Source organism: Dipteris shenzhenensis, chromosome 7 (assembly GCF_047967505.1).
Source record: "Dipteris shenzhenensis isolate YYH24624 ecotype China chromosome 7, Dip_SZ_1.0, whole genome shotgun sequence".
NCBI lineage: Eukaryota > Viridiplantae > Streptophyta > Polypodiopsida > Gleicheniales > Dipteridaceae > Dipteris > Dipteris shenzhenensis.
Window position 1 is genome coordinate 16,155,678 of NC_141602.1, and position 17,058 is coordinate 16,172,735.

Consider the following 17,058-nt stretch of genomic DNA (forward strand, 5'->3'; position numbering starts at 1 on the left):
TAAAGAAAAATCATGTCTAGGAAACTACCTGAAACACCTGGATGGAGCTGATTCCTAATCAGCTGTCTACGACGGCGATGAGGGATGCCATCCAATCCCTGTATATTCCAACTGGCTATCCTCATCGGCGAGAGGAAGCGGGTTGGAATACCTTACCCGACCTGGTGGCAGAAAAAGAACCCTTGACCGGAGCTAACCTGCTGCCATACACAAGAGGTCCAAGGGGAGGAAAGTCCACAGGTGAGAGAGAGAAAGATCTCTCAAAAGGGATGCCGATAACTGGCTCTCCGAAAGTGGAAGGTACAAAATCATCATCTGGGAGGTCAGAGGGGTCCTCCAGGGCGGAAAAGGAGTTCCGCTGAGCCAATCCTGGGGAGGGGGTACAAAGGATTCCTACTAAAGCAGGGAGAGAATGTAAGACCCCCTTCCCTCTATCCACAGAGGGGAGCCCGTGTCTGAGGCGGTGCCTGTGGAGCGGTAGGTCCTACTTCTACTCTCTGTCGTAAGCTAGTACGAGCTGGTTGCTTTCTGGGCCTCTTTTTCTTCTTTGGGCAATCTCTGGCGAAGTGCCCCGAGGATCTGCAAATCCTGCACTGGTCCTGCCGACCTGCAACCTCAAATCTCTGGCGGAAGAAGGACCCATCGGGTCGCTGTAGCATGATGTGGTCATCTGAAATATTAGGGTCCTGGACAATGACCCTAACCCTGGGTACCCCATCCATCCTGACCGCCTCAGCAGCCGAAGAGGGCTCACCAAGAAGAGGGGGGATCTCTGCTACCACACCAAACCTCTCGCCAATAACTGAAAGAAGCCAGTGATAAACTGAGGGGAGACCAGGGAACATGATGAAAACAGAAACTCCCTGCTTGTCCTCTTCAACTGGGTCGAAGCCTAGTTAAAAGAGAAACAAAAAAATCCTCCTGTAGCCTAGAAATAGAAACCCGGCCTGTAGCAGGTCTCTCGATGAAAAGGCAAACTCCCTGCTTGTCCTCTTCAACTGGGTCAAAGCCTAGTTGAAAGGGAAACAAAAAAATCCTCCTGTAGGCTGTAGCCTAGAAATAGAAACCCGGCCTATAGCAGGTCTCTCGTGACGTCCGGGGAATCTAGGCACACCTGAAAGAAACCTCGTCCCAACAAACGAACATCCTTAAGGTGGGGGTGAGCTCCTGAGGAAGCGCCACAAGCATCCAATCTCTAGCTTGTGACCTCGAGAAGGTGGGAGCCATGGATGCATGCGAAGAGAGTCGTGGAACACTCATGCTCCAAATCCTTTTGCAACTGCTGTACCTCGTCTTTTGAGAAAGTGATGGTTCTCGCGGCCGGTGTGGGCGATAACGGATTGACTGAGTGGGAACCCATTCCTCAATCGAGGTGGAAAAGGCCGATTCAAACGCAAGGAAGAACTCCATCCGCTTTCCTGTAGCCCAGGAGACCCCTAAAAGATAAAAGGGTACTCCAGATGAGGGAAGAGGGTGAAAGGAAGGAGGGAGAGAGAGGGTGAGCAGAGGAGTCAGCAAATAGGGGGGGAAGCAAGAGGAGAGGAGGGGGGGAATAGAGGAGAGGAGTGGAGGAGGGGGGGGGGGGGGGGAAGGCGGGGGGAGCAGCAGGTAGGGGGGAGGGGAGGGAGGAGGCAGCGCGCGGGGGGAGGCTGCAGCAGCGCCGGGGGGGGCGGGGGGTAGGGGGGAGGGGAGGGAGGAGGCGGGGGGAGCAGCAGGTAGGAGGGAGGGGAGGGAAGAGGCAGCGCGCGGGGGAGGAGGCAGCGCGCAGGGGGGGGCTGCAGCAGCAAGTGAGGGGAGTCGGGGGGGAGGGGAGGGAGGGGGCAGCAAGGAGGGGAGGGGGGCGGAGGGAGGAGAAGCAAGGAGGGGAGGGAGGGGGCAGCAAGGAGGGGAGCAGGAAGGAGGGCAGCAGGAGCAGCGGGGAGCAGCAGCAGCAAAAAATTCTTTTTTCTTTTCCTTGGGCAATCTCTTGCAAATCCTACACTGATCATGTCTCCCTACTATCTCGACTCTCTATCCGAAGAAAGAGCCATTTGGACGCTGAAGCATAATGTGGTCATCGGAGATGTTATGGTGAGAGACAATGACCCTAACACGCGGTACCCCATCCGACCTAACTACCTTTGAAGGAAAAGGAAGCTTTTGAAGAGTTGAAGAAAGCTCTAACATCCACTCTGATTTGAGTGATGCTTGACTTGCAAAAGCCATATGTAGTTCAAATGGATGCTAGTGGTGGATGCATTGGAGCTATATTTTTTTAGGATGGTCACATAGTGGCTTAAGAGAGCCGTAGAGTCAAAGATGCCAAATTAAGTTTTTTCTTTTACAAAAGACATTTATTAAGTATGAAAGAAACTCCAAGAGCAAAGCTCAAGGAGGAGTACACCATGCAAGGCATGAGAAAACAAAACACCCTCATAATGGAGCTAGAAAAAATCCAAGGTTGAGGCTGAAAATGCCACCTCAACCCTGAGGAAGCCTCCAAGAAAGAAAGGGGAGCCACTCCACTCCCTAAGGAAAAAAGTTTTCCTGGTATAGGCTGCCCGGGAAGACCCCTAAATGCTTCCCTAAATGGCTGGTTCCTTCTGATTCAACCTAGGTCCTGGCAGCAAAGCTCAGTAATGGAAACTCAGTTAGCAGAGGAGGGAGCATGCTCGGGATATTATAAAATTTTGTGTTTCCTTATCCCGGACCACGGTCCGTACAGCAAACTATTGTACTCCATTAGCCTCTCCTTCCCTTCCTTCATTGTCCATCAGGCCGGCTCCCGTCTTCACCTGTATGTGTTTACACCTTGCGGGGGAGGTTTTCTTTTCCTATGGCAGTCATTGTTGCAGAAGTTGATGGGTCTACCAGTCTTCCATCATCGACTTGTTCAGTATAGCAGCTCTTAGGCAAGCATTCGAGGAGCATGATCCATCTCCTTGAGCAAGAAAAGAAGACAAAGGAGGATGCAACATCATTGCACCGTTTTCAGCTTCTGTTGGAACAAGAATGCCTTGAGGCGGCCGTGCGTCAATCTAGACGTTGCGCCGACTTGGCAGCATGAGGTCCAGCGTGGGCGAGACTAAGAGCAGATGGTGTTACAGCATCAGCAGTGTCTCACGGCTTACCACAGTTCCTCTCCTCATAAGCAGCTACCGATGTGAGTCCATCATCTGCTCAATCAGGGGTCTTCCACCCTAGAGCATAGTATGTGGACTATCCTTATAAAGTACCCACAGACAGTTCTTCATCATCAGAAGGTCCTTTATCTGCTCAAGAGTCTTCCATCTCCGAGCATAGTTAAGTCGACTATTCTATAGCAGCTTAGACAATGGCTTCCCTTGGGTCTACTAGTCCAGGGGATCGTTCAATTTCCACAGTAGCTACATGCAATTCCTCAGGGTCTTCCACCCATGGGGTAGTGCAACCATTTCCATAGCCAGCTGTTGGCTCCTTGGTTACAGCCAACACATAAGAGGAACTTACCACCAGCGAGCATCAGTGGCCGCAAACGGTGAAGTAGTAGATGGAGGGCGGTTCCAATGGCAAGCAGCGGTGTAGCGAGCCGAGCGCACCATCTTCTAGAAGGCGGTTTCTTTGTAGTGCTTTGTAACAGGGAGAAGAAGAGAGAGGAGTGACAGTACAAGATGACGCTCTCCCTCTCACCTGAGCTAGCTAGTTGGGAATCTTGGTACCAAGTATTCACTGCAAGCCGAGGTGGCTTGGTTGTACATACAATTTGCATCAATATATGAATTGATTTCCTTACCTGTTTGTCCATGAAATATTGTCCACTTGGTTTACTGTTAAATTCCTAAGTGTTGTTAACGTGGTTCTCACATCACCATACGGTTTCCCCTTCAACAGCTAACCCCAAACTCAGAGTGTTTAATGGTTGCCACTGTTTTGTCACCTCGAGCACACGCTCTGCAGTTAATGGGTTGCAAGAGCGAGCATCTTCACCTGAGCATTGCATAGGGTTGGGTCGTTTCCGAGCACCGAGCACTTAAAGTTATCTTGTCGAGAGTGATCAAACCAAAGCGCCAACAACAGCTCTCAAGGGTCTTCCAACCCTGGGGCCAGCTCAGCTCAATCAGCACACAAAGATGATGAGCCTCTTGGTTCTACCACCCTTGGGAATCATCCAACATCATGGGGAGCCTTTGGGACCTTGGAAAAATCTTTTAGGGATCGCAGGTGATCTTACCTAAGACATGAAGTAGTCATTGGTTAATGCAATTTGTGAGACAGATGGAGCACGTTGATCTGCATGCATTCCCCAATAGATCGTGGTACCAACATGACCAACTTTTGTCCAATCATGCGTATATAACTACGGTGATTTAGGAACTCAAGGCCATTTGATGAGTCTATATCTACATCCTAGCATAGCGCCGCCTAGCCTGTGCCCCTCCGCCAGCACTGCAGCTTCCCTCTCTGCCCGACTGCAACCTCTTCTCCACCCAGCTACAGCCCCTGCTCCATTGTCCCGCATGGCAGCCTACACTGCAGCCCCCGTACTGCACTCCTTCTCGCTCCCGCCCCCGACTGCACTCCCTCTCGCTCCCCACCCCCAACCGCTCCGCCCTTCGCTCCCGCCCCCGACCGCTCCGCCCTTCGCTCCCGACTGCCTGCTCTTGCTCCGCGCCTCCTCCCGCTCTGCACTTCTCCACATATGCCTTGCTCTACTGCCTGGGCCTTCGCCTCCAACTCTGCCCCTCGTTCTTGGTGCTACCCCCCCGCCTGCAACTCCCCCGCTTCTTGGCACTGCCCCCCCGCTACGCCTGCATCTCCCCCCCCCCCCCCCCGCGCACGCAGCAACCCCTCCCTTTTGCAGCTATCTTACCCCCCCTTTTCCCTCTACATCAACCTAACACCCCACCCCTGCTGCTTCTTCATCGACCCACTCCCCTTCCCCGCAATGAATGTGCCTCTCACCATGGGGGGGGCCCTCGTACTCCCGCTCCCACTTCATCTCTTGCACAAGGACCTGTACAGAGGAAAGCGAAGTCAGTCCAAGAATTGGGGAAAGGCAATAAAGAGACAGACAAATCCAAGAAAGATAACAGCAAACACAATTGAAACTCGAAGATGTGAACACATGCTACAACCGGAGTGGGATTGGGGTTGACAGCAAGGAAAAGGCGGGACCCACCGTAGCCTCAATTTCAACCTCAGTCTCTGCTTCTACTTCCGCCCTTGCTTCAGCTTCAGTTTCAGTTTCAGTTTCACCCCTCGCTACATCCTCATCTTCAGCTTCAGCCTCTACATCCCCAGACACGGTTACTATCAGTGTCAAACCCATGATAGCCAGTGACATACCCATGACATCTGTCTCTTTCCTTTCCTCTGGGATAGGGAGGTTGTCATAGTCCTCATCTGTCCCCTCCTCTCCCGTTACAGCTCTCGCACCTCCCCTCTCCCTCTCAGTCAACCTACACTTCCACATCCCGTTGGGATCGCCTCATCCATGCCACTGTCATCTCCATACCTTACCCAACTCACCTAGTCATCGCCCAGCTTCCGGCCTCATCTTCATACTTTTATGTCATAGCCATCCAGTTTCAGCTAGGACACAGATGAGCTAACACACTAGAGGCCCGGGAGACCTTGCTCATGGAGGTGCACAGTATCCATGAGCGCGAGATGGAGCTGACACGTTCGCATAGGAGCAGGTCCGCTTCAACCAAGAGCAGAGCCACGTCATGCAAGAACAAGCTCGCACCATTCAGAAGCAAGCTGATCTCATTCAGGGACTCAGACAGAATATCTCACAGCTTTGGCATGAGGTCACAGCCACACACACAATCCCAGAGAGCACCCCAGTTGTTGAAGCACAGATTGCGAGCATGCAATCTATAATTCAAGAGACTTTCAGATGGGTTGACGTGGCCAAACGACAACTTGCAAGGGTAACCATTTTGGCTACCCTCATGGAGCAACAGCAGAGAGCCAGTAAGCCTCTCAACATCAGAGTATGTGGGATCCCGTGCAATGAGGCTACACCAATGACAGATGCAACGGCTTTCGTGGACACTACTCTGGGTGTAGCTGAGCACAAGATCGAGAGGGCATCGCGGGTGGGGAGAGCCCCCAACCGAGAGCAGCCCCTGATCATACGATTCCATGACGTTCAGGCACGACTTTCGGCTTTACGACGCAGGTCAATCCTACGAGATTAGCCAGGGATCTCCATGGATGAGGACTTCACTCCCCTATAGGTTGAGGAGAGGCACTCCATGTTGCAGCAGCAACCGGATCAAGCCCACAAGGATGGGAAGTGGGCAGTGGTACGAGATGGACAACTTACAGGCCCCCTCCCCTACATAGGGAGACGAGGTCTATGAGACTCAGATCTTCAAGACCCTATTCTGCACCATTTGGAACTGTAATGATACCTTATGGTCAAAACCAAGGATTCTCTCGGAATCCTATACAGGTCATGACATAGTCTTTTACACAGAGACACATTAGAGTCCAGAGTGCCCACTACCTGTAGTCAGCGGATACACATGGGATGCATGATCCCATTATTTATAATGGTCTTGACAAATGGCCCTCCTCAAGTGGTTTCACATGCTTTCCACATGGAGGAGGTTCTAGCATTGTTGATGACATCATGGAATCCCCTGCCTTCACATCTCGCATCATTGATTTCACTGTAGCACCTCTTCCCCCAGGCGCTGATAATACCTACCTATTCTTTAGCATTTCCACTCCCTGTCACACAGCACCTTCCACCCCACTTAGTTCTTGCTCCATCTATCATAATACACGCTTCGACCACACTCTGGTCGTCTGTATATACTTCTATCTTACATTGACTTCATACCCCTATTAGAGAACCCTACTGCCCTGATCACCCGCTCACTACACGAGGCTCTCCTTCGCATTGATAGGACAAAACCTGTATCAGGTTTTTGAGCATTCTATATAGCTATGGGTAGGCACATAGTTGTACACATCTAGGGTAGCTCTGGGCTTTTGGCATTTGTGGATTTTTTTTTTACAAGCATGATGGACTGATGTAGAGAGTATAAAGTATGTTTTGCAGGGACTTCATGGGAAATGATGAAATGCAATGTGGTTGTACCAAACCTCCAGAGCAAGGGTATCCAGTGTGTGGTCAAGTGAAAATGTTTTTGGGGTCATGTAAAATCAAGTCCTGAAGGGGTTTTTTTTTAATTTTTCATGAGTCAATGTGGTCTTGCATGTTACGGGAATTCAATATGTTCTAGTGCCCATGTCAAGGGGCTTTTCATGTGGGTGTACGGGGGTGCATGCAAGCTTTAATGTGCATGCATTAATGTATGTAGGAATTGTGTGACTAAAGGTCCAAAATGTGCATTTAATGTGCCTTGAGGATATTTGCATTTTTTTATGGGAGAGTAGTAAATTCCGCGTGATGATGTGGAATGGAAATTCTAGAAGGGAACATGTGCATGCAAGGTGACTATGTGATGGAAAAAGGGGAGTTTTCTAGATGGTGAGCTGGAGCTATGTGGGATGGCCGCAGGGAGCTGATTGTCTTGATGCTGGAAGGATGCTACGGTGCTCTTGACGAGAGACTCGTAGGTGATAGCAGAGGTCATCAGAGAGAGGCTGAAGCATTCCCTTGCTTGACAAGGTGACGAATGGAGCTTGTCTATGAGAGGCCGTTGCTTCTCGATCGTCGTTGAGAGGGAAGATGCTTGCTGCAGATCAGTGCAACGCTGCTTTTCTAAATGAATTGCGGGAGGATGCTATTGATCTCTGATGTTGCTACGTCAGTTTGATTCTTGAGAACATTTGGGCTCACTTTCTGAAGTCACTGAGCTCTCATCCTCACTGCCGGTCTCACTTCTTACTTCCTCTTCACTTGCGGAATCTGAAACTTCAGCCTTGCTTACCATATCGAAATTCAATTTCTTCCCATTCGTATGTACAGAAAAGATTCCTTTCTACCAATTTTGAATTGCACCTACCTTCTTCAACCACGGCCTTCCAAGAATCAAAGGATAGGCTCCCAACCCCGCACGCATCACATGACAATCCACTCGACAAGAAACACTGAATGCCTCAACCTCCAGGCCAGGTACTATCGCTAAAGTCTTCACCTTGGAGTGGTTTGCCATTCTGATGCAATAACTAGAGGAGCGGGATATCTTCAGTCCTAAACTCTCCACACAAGCCAAGGTAATCACACAAATCTGTACACCCCCATCTACATAGGCCTCTCCAAAACCCTTTCCTTTATGCCAAGCTTCTACAGCAGGTAAAAGATCTGGTAACTCTGAGACAGACATCAGCTTAATTGTACCTTTGTGAGAGTTCTTCTTTGCTGGATTTACAGCCCGCCTCCATTCTTTTTTAAGCTTTGGACACAAACCAATCATTTGGGCAAATGTAACCAATTTCCTCGCTGAAAGATTTTCCACCAAATCATACTCTCCCTGCTCCTTCCCCATGGGATAATCTGCAGTTCTGTACTTCCTTCTAGGCTTCCTGCTCTTCTTCCTTTGGTAGGTCATCATCTCCTCAGACTGCTTCCCCTTCTTTGCACTCAGACCAACCTCCTTTTCTCTATCTCTCTTCCCTAATGGCATGACATCTTTAACTTCCTCCAACTCCAACAAGCCAAATGTAATTGCCCTACCTTTCCCTTTCTCTTCTACAGTGGCTTTACGGATTCCAGAGGTACCAGGCTGAGCTGCATCTTTTACTTCTACACTGTGATCATTTACCCTATTATTTAACCCTGTTGGCAATGGATAAACATCACCTCCAACATGAGGAGTCTTATCATAGTGTGCGCTGTAATGTCCCCACACTCCACAATTAAAGCACTGGACACAAGGTGCAAATGACCCTTGACCTCGTCCTGCCTGCCACGGGCCTGAATTATTTGAAGAAGGCATGCTGCCTCTACCATAACCACCCACCGTTCATCAAATTCAAACTTAAACTCTTCATAAGCTCCGACATTTCATGAATTTCTTCTTTTATATTCTCCTCCTTTCTGACTTCAAGCTTCTGTATTTCTGGCTTCACATGAGAGAGAATTTCAGGCACATGCTGAACCATTGGCATCTCCTACATCATTTGTGACAATCTTATCTGCTTCCTCTCCTTCTCTTTTGCTACCCTGAGAGCATCCTCATAAGTGACCAGCACTTTACATTCACTCTTTATCCTAATCTCCGGCTTCAGACCAGCAACAAACCTATCCTTTTTTATGACTCTGGGAGGAACTTCAGGTAATAAGGCCACCTTCCATTTATTCCACAACACAGTGAACTTACCGACATACTCATCCACTGACTGAGTCGGCTGTTGCTGCAGTAAACATAACTCTCTCCAAATGCCATTAGGATCTCTAACACACATAAACTTGTCCAGGAAAGCTGTCCTCACCTCTGGATAAGTCGGGTTTCCGTGACCACCCTGATCATCACGCATCCTTGCAGAGAAAGTCTGCAGCCAAGTTCTCGCTTCTCCCAACATACAAAAGGGTAGAATCTGAAGAATGACTTCTGGAGCATTCCTATCTTTAATAAGAGCTGTGAACTCCAAACACTCTAAAAACCTCTCTGGGTCTTCATTGGGCAACCCGTGAAATCGAGGAAATTCATGAGCCATCTCTCCTCCTGACTGACTTAAACTTACCCTACATCTGACTGGCATTCTTCTTCCTAAGAGCAATCACTTTCAAAGCCTTCTGAACCTTAGCACGGAGACGTATCACCCGAAGTTCAACATCAAGGCATCTCTCTCTCCTGTGTCCACACTCCCCACATAACTCACAACGAATCACTCTCATGCGAGGTTTGTCTTCATAGTTTCAATCCTAACCACAAACAGATTCAAGCAACATTCCCCAGCCAATCCTCTGGGCTGTTTTGTCTTGGGTACCCAATCTCAGTTCAAACTCCAGGTCCCCAACAGGATCGCCAAAAAGATGATAAGGAAAAAAAAGAAAAGACAGCCAGGAAATTATGTACTTTACCACGTCAGATAGCTGAGACTTCATAGGGATCAACTGTCTGTGATGTGGGCTCGTAGATGATGAGCTTATGAACCAAGTTCCAGAGCAGATATCCAGAGCACACAAAAAACAAGAAAAATCCCCCCACAAAATCGACTGATTTCAGATATACAAAAAAAACAGAAAATCCACGACTCAGGATGCACAGGTCATTGACGATCTTCAAATTTGAAGCACTGCCAAAAAAACCCTCTTCACCGTTCAATAACAAGTCAACCATGTATAGCCACAAGTATACAGCTTGCAATGATCGTTCTCTGCCCAAGTTCCCAACCACAAATCAAATTCACAGCTCCACAAAACAGGTCGCATGTAGCCTATGCAGGCTTTTCTCCAAGACAGAACTGCCTCGTTCAATGTGTGTGAATCAGCTTATCCGTGCATATACACAGCCATTAAGAGTCTCGTTCATGCTCACGAACCAATACCAGCCTGCGTACTAACAACGAGCACCCCTGGGCAATATAATCTATCAAAAAAGAACTGTGCTAGACTCCACGTGACAGCATACAAACTGACGCAGCAACATCAGCGATCAATAGCATCCTCCCACAAATCATTTAGAACAGCAGCGTCGCACTGATCTGCAGCAAGCATCTTCCCTCTCAACGACGATCGAAGAGCAATGGCCTCTCATAGACAAGCTCCATTCGTAACCTCGTCAAGCAAGGGAATGCTTCAGCCTCTCTCTAACAACCTCTGCTATCACCTATGAGTCTAATACCACGAACCAATACCAGCCTGCGTGCTAACAACGAGCACCCCTGGGCAATATAATCTATCAAAAAAGAACTGTGCTAGACTCCACGTGACAGCATACAAACTGACGCAGCAACATCAGCGATCAATAGCATCCTCCCACAAATCATTTAGAACAGCAGCGTCGCACTGATCTGCAGCAAGCAACGACGATCGAAGAGCAATGGCCTCTCATAGACAAGCTCCATTCGTAACCTCGTCAAGCAAGGGAATGCTTCAGCCTCTCTCTAACGACCTCTGCTATCACCTATGAGTCTCTCGTCAAGAGTAACGTAGCATCCTTCCAGCATCAACACAATCAGCTCCGTGCCGCCATCCCACGTAGCTCCAACTCACCGTCTAGAAAACTCCCCTTTTTCCATCACGTAGTCACCTTGCATGCACATGTTCCCTTCTAGAATTTCCATTCCACATCATCACATGGAATTTACTACTCTCCCATAAAAAAATGCAAATACCCCCAAGGCACATTAAATGCACATTTTGGACCTTTAGTCACACAATTCCTACACACATTAGCATGCACATTAAAGCTTCTTGCATGCACCCCCGTGCACCCACATGAAAAGCCCCTTGACATGGGCACCGGAACATATCGAATTCCCGTAACATGCAAGACCACATTGACTCATGAAAATGTTTTTTAAAAAACCCTTCATGACTTGATTTTACATGACCCCAAAAACATCTTCACTTGACCACACACTGGATACCCTTGCTCTAGAGGTCTGGTACAACCACATTGCATTTCATCATTGCCCATGAAGTCCTTGCAAAACATACTTTATTGTCTCAAAAAACTATACATCAGTCCATCATGCTTGTGAAAGAAAAATCCACAAATGCCAAAAGCCCACAGCTACCCTAGATGTGTACAACTATGTGCCTACCCACAGCTATATACAGTGCTCAAAAACTTGATACAGGTTTTGTCCTATCAGCGTGAAGGGCAGTCTCATGTAGTGAGCAGGTGATCAGGGCAGCAAGTTCTCTAATAGGGGTATGAAGTCAATGTAAGATAGCAAGAACTCAGTGGGGAGGAAGGTGATGTGCAACGGGGAGTGGAAATGCTAAAGAATAGGTAGGTATGATCAGTGCTTGGGGAAAGAGGTGCTACTGTGAAATCAATGATGTTGGTATGCACGCACAAAGAGATGGTTGGAGCGACTGGTGCTCCACATGGATAGACTTCCTCCCTTTCAATACAGCATGGACACTCCGTTTTCTCCCCTCCAGTCACACGAGGTTAACCAGGTAATCCATGAGGATCTTTTATAGCTACACACATTCCGGACCTGGTTGGGACCGAGCAAACTCCCAATGAAGCTTAGCTTCTACAGAGATCACTGCTTACATATCACAGAGGAGGGTTTCATTGACCCACTAGGATACATGCAGATCCACTTAAGGGCAACAAACCCGGTCAAGTTACACTTCTTTTCAACGTAATAAAAAATGTCATTTCAATGTCTCCATTATGTCAAGAACCTTCAATTAAATAAGTATTTGGCCATCTTATATTGTAAGAGTGTGATATAATATGCTCAAAGCCATGTTGATTCAAGCTTTTAATTAGTGCCATGATTAAACTGTTATGTTCTTTGATTTAACCAACACTATAATTTTCCTGAAGTTCAATTTTATGATTTTAAAATTAATGAAAACAAAGAGATATAATGATCATTTGAACAAGTTTGATTCAGCCTTCCAATAGCTTGCTGGTTTAAATTGTGAGCCTAACTTTGGAAATCTTGTATGTGGTAGCTCCAAACCTTGAAGATAAGTTGGCTTCCTTCTTGAGAAGGATAAAAGCAATGAAGAGGAATAAGAAAGATGCAACATCTTTGACCAATGAAAGCTTTTGTTAGAATACATAATAGAAATGCAATAAGAAATCCAATGCAGGCACTGAATAATTCTAGCAGAAATGAGCAGCCAGCGGAGAGCACAAACACTTTGAAATAGAAGGAGAGAGAGAGAGAGAGAGAGAAGATTGCACAAGATCCCCTTGGAAAAGCCTCTACAACTGGCTGAAAATCCTGCACTGGCTAATGACAAACAAGAGGAGAGAAGCCTCTATATATAGGGTCCCCCTCACCTGCCCAAAGTGGCCGACTGAAGGGGCAACCAGGGCCAACTCTAGGTTGGTCCCTAGACCAAGGTTGGGGGCCAAGTTGGAACCCCAACCAAGGCGCCACCTTAGGCACCATGTAGGTGGCCTAGCGGCAGCCCTAACCAGGCCATGGGAGTGGGCAAGAACAGCCCTGCAGCCCTCTCCATGACCAGCAGCTGAGGTGCGGCACTGTATGGACCTGGGGACGGAAAAAAACAGCCCTGCACCCCCAAACCTTTCCGTGGTAGATGCCCCTCCAGGACGACCAGCAAATCATCCCCCTCTACCTCTCCCGGGTAGGCAGGCCCTCACTCTCCCTCACATGGGGGGCCGGAGCCACACATCACACATCCGGTTGACAATCTACCAGGAAGGTGGGCAATAGCGGAATCTTCACCTTATTCTCTGCCATCTCTAATAGCGTAGCCATTAAAAAGGAAGAGAAAGTAGAACGATAGGAGAAAGGTGGCTGGGAGGATAAGAGAAAGGGGTATTAAGGAAGAAGAAAGGAGAGGGCATTTGGCAAAAAGACAAGCAAGAAAGATTTTAGCACACATTACCTCCAACCTCCTAGAGTCTGGCCCTCACAAAGACCACCTCTCAGATCTGAAAACACCCTTCAAAGAAATCACACTTTTTGCTGTACTCCCAAACAGTCCTTACCTCCTTGTCCTCCTCTTCAAACAGCTCCAAACAGCCACCCAAAAACCTTCACAGCCATCTAGCACCAAGCCCTCTCCACAACACAAGTATCTAGCCAACCTTTGGCGTGCAGCAGAAATGAACAGCCAACAGAGAGCACAAACACTGCGAAATGGAAGGCAAGAGAGAGAGAGAATACTGAGGATCTCCAGGGGGAAGCCTCTACTACTCGCTGAAAACCCACAAACAAGAGGGGAGAAGCCCCTATATATAGGGCCCCCCTCACCTGCCCAAAGTGGCCGACTGGAGGGGGAAGTTCAGTTGACCAGGGCTGACCATGGGTTGGGTCCCTAGACTAGGGTTCAGGGCCCCCAACCGAGGCGCCGTGTAGGCGGCCTTGTGGCATCCCTAACCAGGCCGTGGGGTGGGCAGAAACAGCCCTGCACCCCCTCCATCACCTGCAGTGACACGGCCCCAAGATGGCACCATACGGACCTGGGGACGAGTGAAAAAAAGCCCCGCACCCCCAAACCTGTCGTGATATATGCATAGTCACAAGAAACGTTTCATCCATTTCGAGGTTTTGTCGTTTTGACAAGTTTCGTTTTGTTTCATTTCAACTTTCGGACGAAACAGATAGGTTTTGAATTGATACTTAATATATACCCTTATGGGGGCGAATACGATATGTTACATTTAAGTTTGAGTGAACAAAGAGATATACAAGTCAAGACACTAAAAAGGAAATTAATAACACACACACATTCTTCAAAATTATTTAAATTCAATCTCCTTTCACAGGTTCGGATAGGTTTCGAAATGATACTAAATATATACAAGGATAGGGGCAAATAAGATATGTTATATTCAAGTTTAGAGTGAACAAAGAGAAATACAACTCAAGATACCTAAAATGGAAATTCAAGACACAAACACATTCTTTTAATGCTTTTAAATTCAAGTGTTCAATCTCCTTTCTTAAGTTTCAACTTTAGACCATTTAATATTTATGGAGTCAAAACTTAAAAGCATATGGATCCTTCAAAACGTGGCAAAAACGTGTATTTTGATTGGGGCAATACAAAGGTTTTGTTGAAAGCGTTTCGTCCTATTTGAGACGTTTCTTCTGTTTCACGTTTCGAGGTTTTGAACAGGACAAAACAGGTTTTCATGTGACTATGGATAGATGTGCCTCTAGGATGACCAACAAACCATCCCCTCTAACTCTCTTGGGCGGGCAGACCCACAAGCAAGGCCCTCACTCTCCCTCACATGTGCGGGAAGACCCACAACCGAGGCCCTCACTCTATGATACAAGAGATGTCACCTCTAATAGGTACTCCACACGAATAGGCCACAAAGAAGCAAATTGTTTTAAGAAGCTTGAGAAATAGCAAGAAAAGCACCACATGATGATTTTGAAGAAGAGATGTCTACAACAACCCAAGTCTCCCTCAATGACAAATACTAATTTGGCTCAAGTGTTTTCAGTTGAGTCAATAAGGATTATTTGCTCGGATTGACTCACAATCTTTTTTTGTGATTGTGTTTCTATGTGTCTATATTTATAAAAGGAGTGTGTTTTCTTTTATCCCGATAAGGAGCCAAGGGGTGACAGAACTAGCCTTATTGCTTCAGTATCATTTTGATTGGAGTATTAACATTGATATTTATAGAGCAGGAAACTAGAGAAGTCAATAAGCTTATCCTACACATGGGGGGGTGGCCAGATTGTTGCCTGGTTTCTCTCAGTGACGAGGCAGCAAAGATCAAGATTCTCTAACAAAAACATAACCTCAAGGGCACGAAGATATGGACATGTGAGGAACTCAATCTGACTCAGCTCAAGCAAAGATTCCTTGAACTCACTAAAGTGAAAGAAGCCAGGAAAGAAGGAAAATGGGTGCAATTCAAATCTAAGCCCAAATACTCTCAGTCTTAAATTGATGTAATGAAGGTCTATACTAGTTGTGAGCTGCTTTATACACTCTCTTGGAGATACCTTGTGCACTCCCTCTCTCCTCAGAGATGATGTAGTTTTTTCTCTTTTAATGTGTACCTTGTCTCATAGGCCCGTGAGGCCTTCTGCAGATGTTAATAAATCTCTCTCTCTCTCTCTTAGAGCTTTCCTTTCACAGCTTTCCTTAGAGGAGATCGCCCGAGGCGAGGGGTTACTTTGAACATAGCCCAACGGGTTCAAAGATCGAGGAGACCACGTCCCCCTCCGCCACCACAGCATGACACAGCCCGACAGACGCAGATCCGAGACATTTTCACCACTCACAAGCAAGTTACCATGGTGCCAAGCTTTGGCTTATGAGCCTGAGTCTCAGATCTCAGCATGTTACAGCTCTCAGATAGTTGCTAGTTGCTAGTCTCCGGGTTATATATCTGATTGTGCTCGAGCTATTGAGCTCTGTAGAGTTATCAGGTTATAGCCTATCAGCTTATCAGTTTTTCAGTTTATCACTTTAGTAGTCTTAGTTTTTCAGTTTTTCAGTTTAGTACCCAGCAAGGGCCTTAATGCACCCTTTGCTCCAGCCCACGGAGGCTTGTATCAGATCATCCTTTTGGTGTACTTTGTACGTTGTCCCATAGGCCCGTGAGGTCTTCCGTGGACGTTAATACATCTCTCTCTCTCTCTCTCTCTCTCTCTCTCTCTCTCTCTCTCACATATATGGGGATGAGAGATGTTGGTATTCACATGCTACTTGAGGAGAACGTTAATACATCTCTCTCTCTCTCTCTCTCTCTCTCTCACACACACACACACATATATGGGGATGAGAGATGTTGGTATTCACATGCTACTTGAGGAGAACGTGTGTATGTACAAAGACAATTGTGAAAGATTCAAGCTACAAGGTCAGCTCAATTGTTGTTGTAGCATCCATTCTAGCAATATTCTCAATGCTTGTACTATATCATTATGTTTTCTTCATTTGACACATGATATAGCTCTCAATCAAAACAATCTCTATCTATCTAAGACAAACACATGGTGTTACTTCCCCTTCTTTTTTTATCCTTGTAAAGTGAGTTCAAACACTTGAATCTCGTGGAGCGATATTTTCATGCTAAGCTCCTGCGAGCTTCCCCTCCCCCTCCGTACCTCTACCTCCCCCTAGCCCCTCCTTGCCTCGCCCTCTCCCGCCCCTACCCTTCCGCCCTCACCTCCCCTCACCCGCTGCTGCCACCGCGCCCTCCCTCGCCACACCCGCCCCTCCTCCGCCTCACCCCTGCCCTCCGTCCTCACCCCCCCCTCGCACCTCCGTCTCTCCCCCCCCCTCACCGCAGCCCCCCCCGCGCTCACCCCTCACTCCCCGCCTCACCCCCGCCTCGCTCCGCCCCCCCTCGCCACGCTCCACCCCCACCCCCGCTACCGCTCCGCTCACCCTCGCCCCGCTACCCCTTCCGCTCCACCCCGCTACCCCTTCGCTCCACCCCACCCTCCACCGTTCCGCTCACCCCCGCCTCCCATTCCGCCCCCTCACCCCTCGCCTCCCGCCCCCGCCCCCTCTCGCCTCTCCGCCCTCCC

General features: G+C 48.1%; 1 protein-coding gene across 2 annotated transcripts in view; it reads right to left on the reverse strand.

Annotated features, from left to right (window-relative positions):
* The window catches only part of LOC147900002 (uncharacterized), a 90,034-nt gene that overhangs the window by 9,691 nt on the left and 63,285 nt on the right, over positions 1-17,058 (reverse strand). The gene's annotated exons all lie outside the window — the stretch shown is intronic.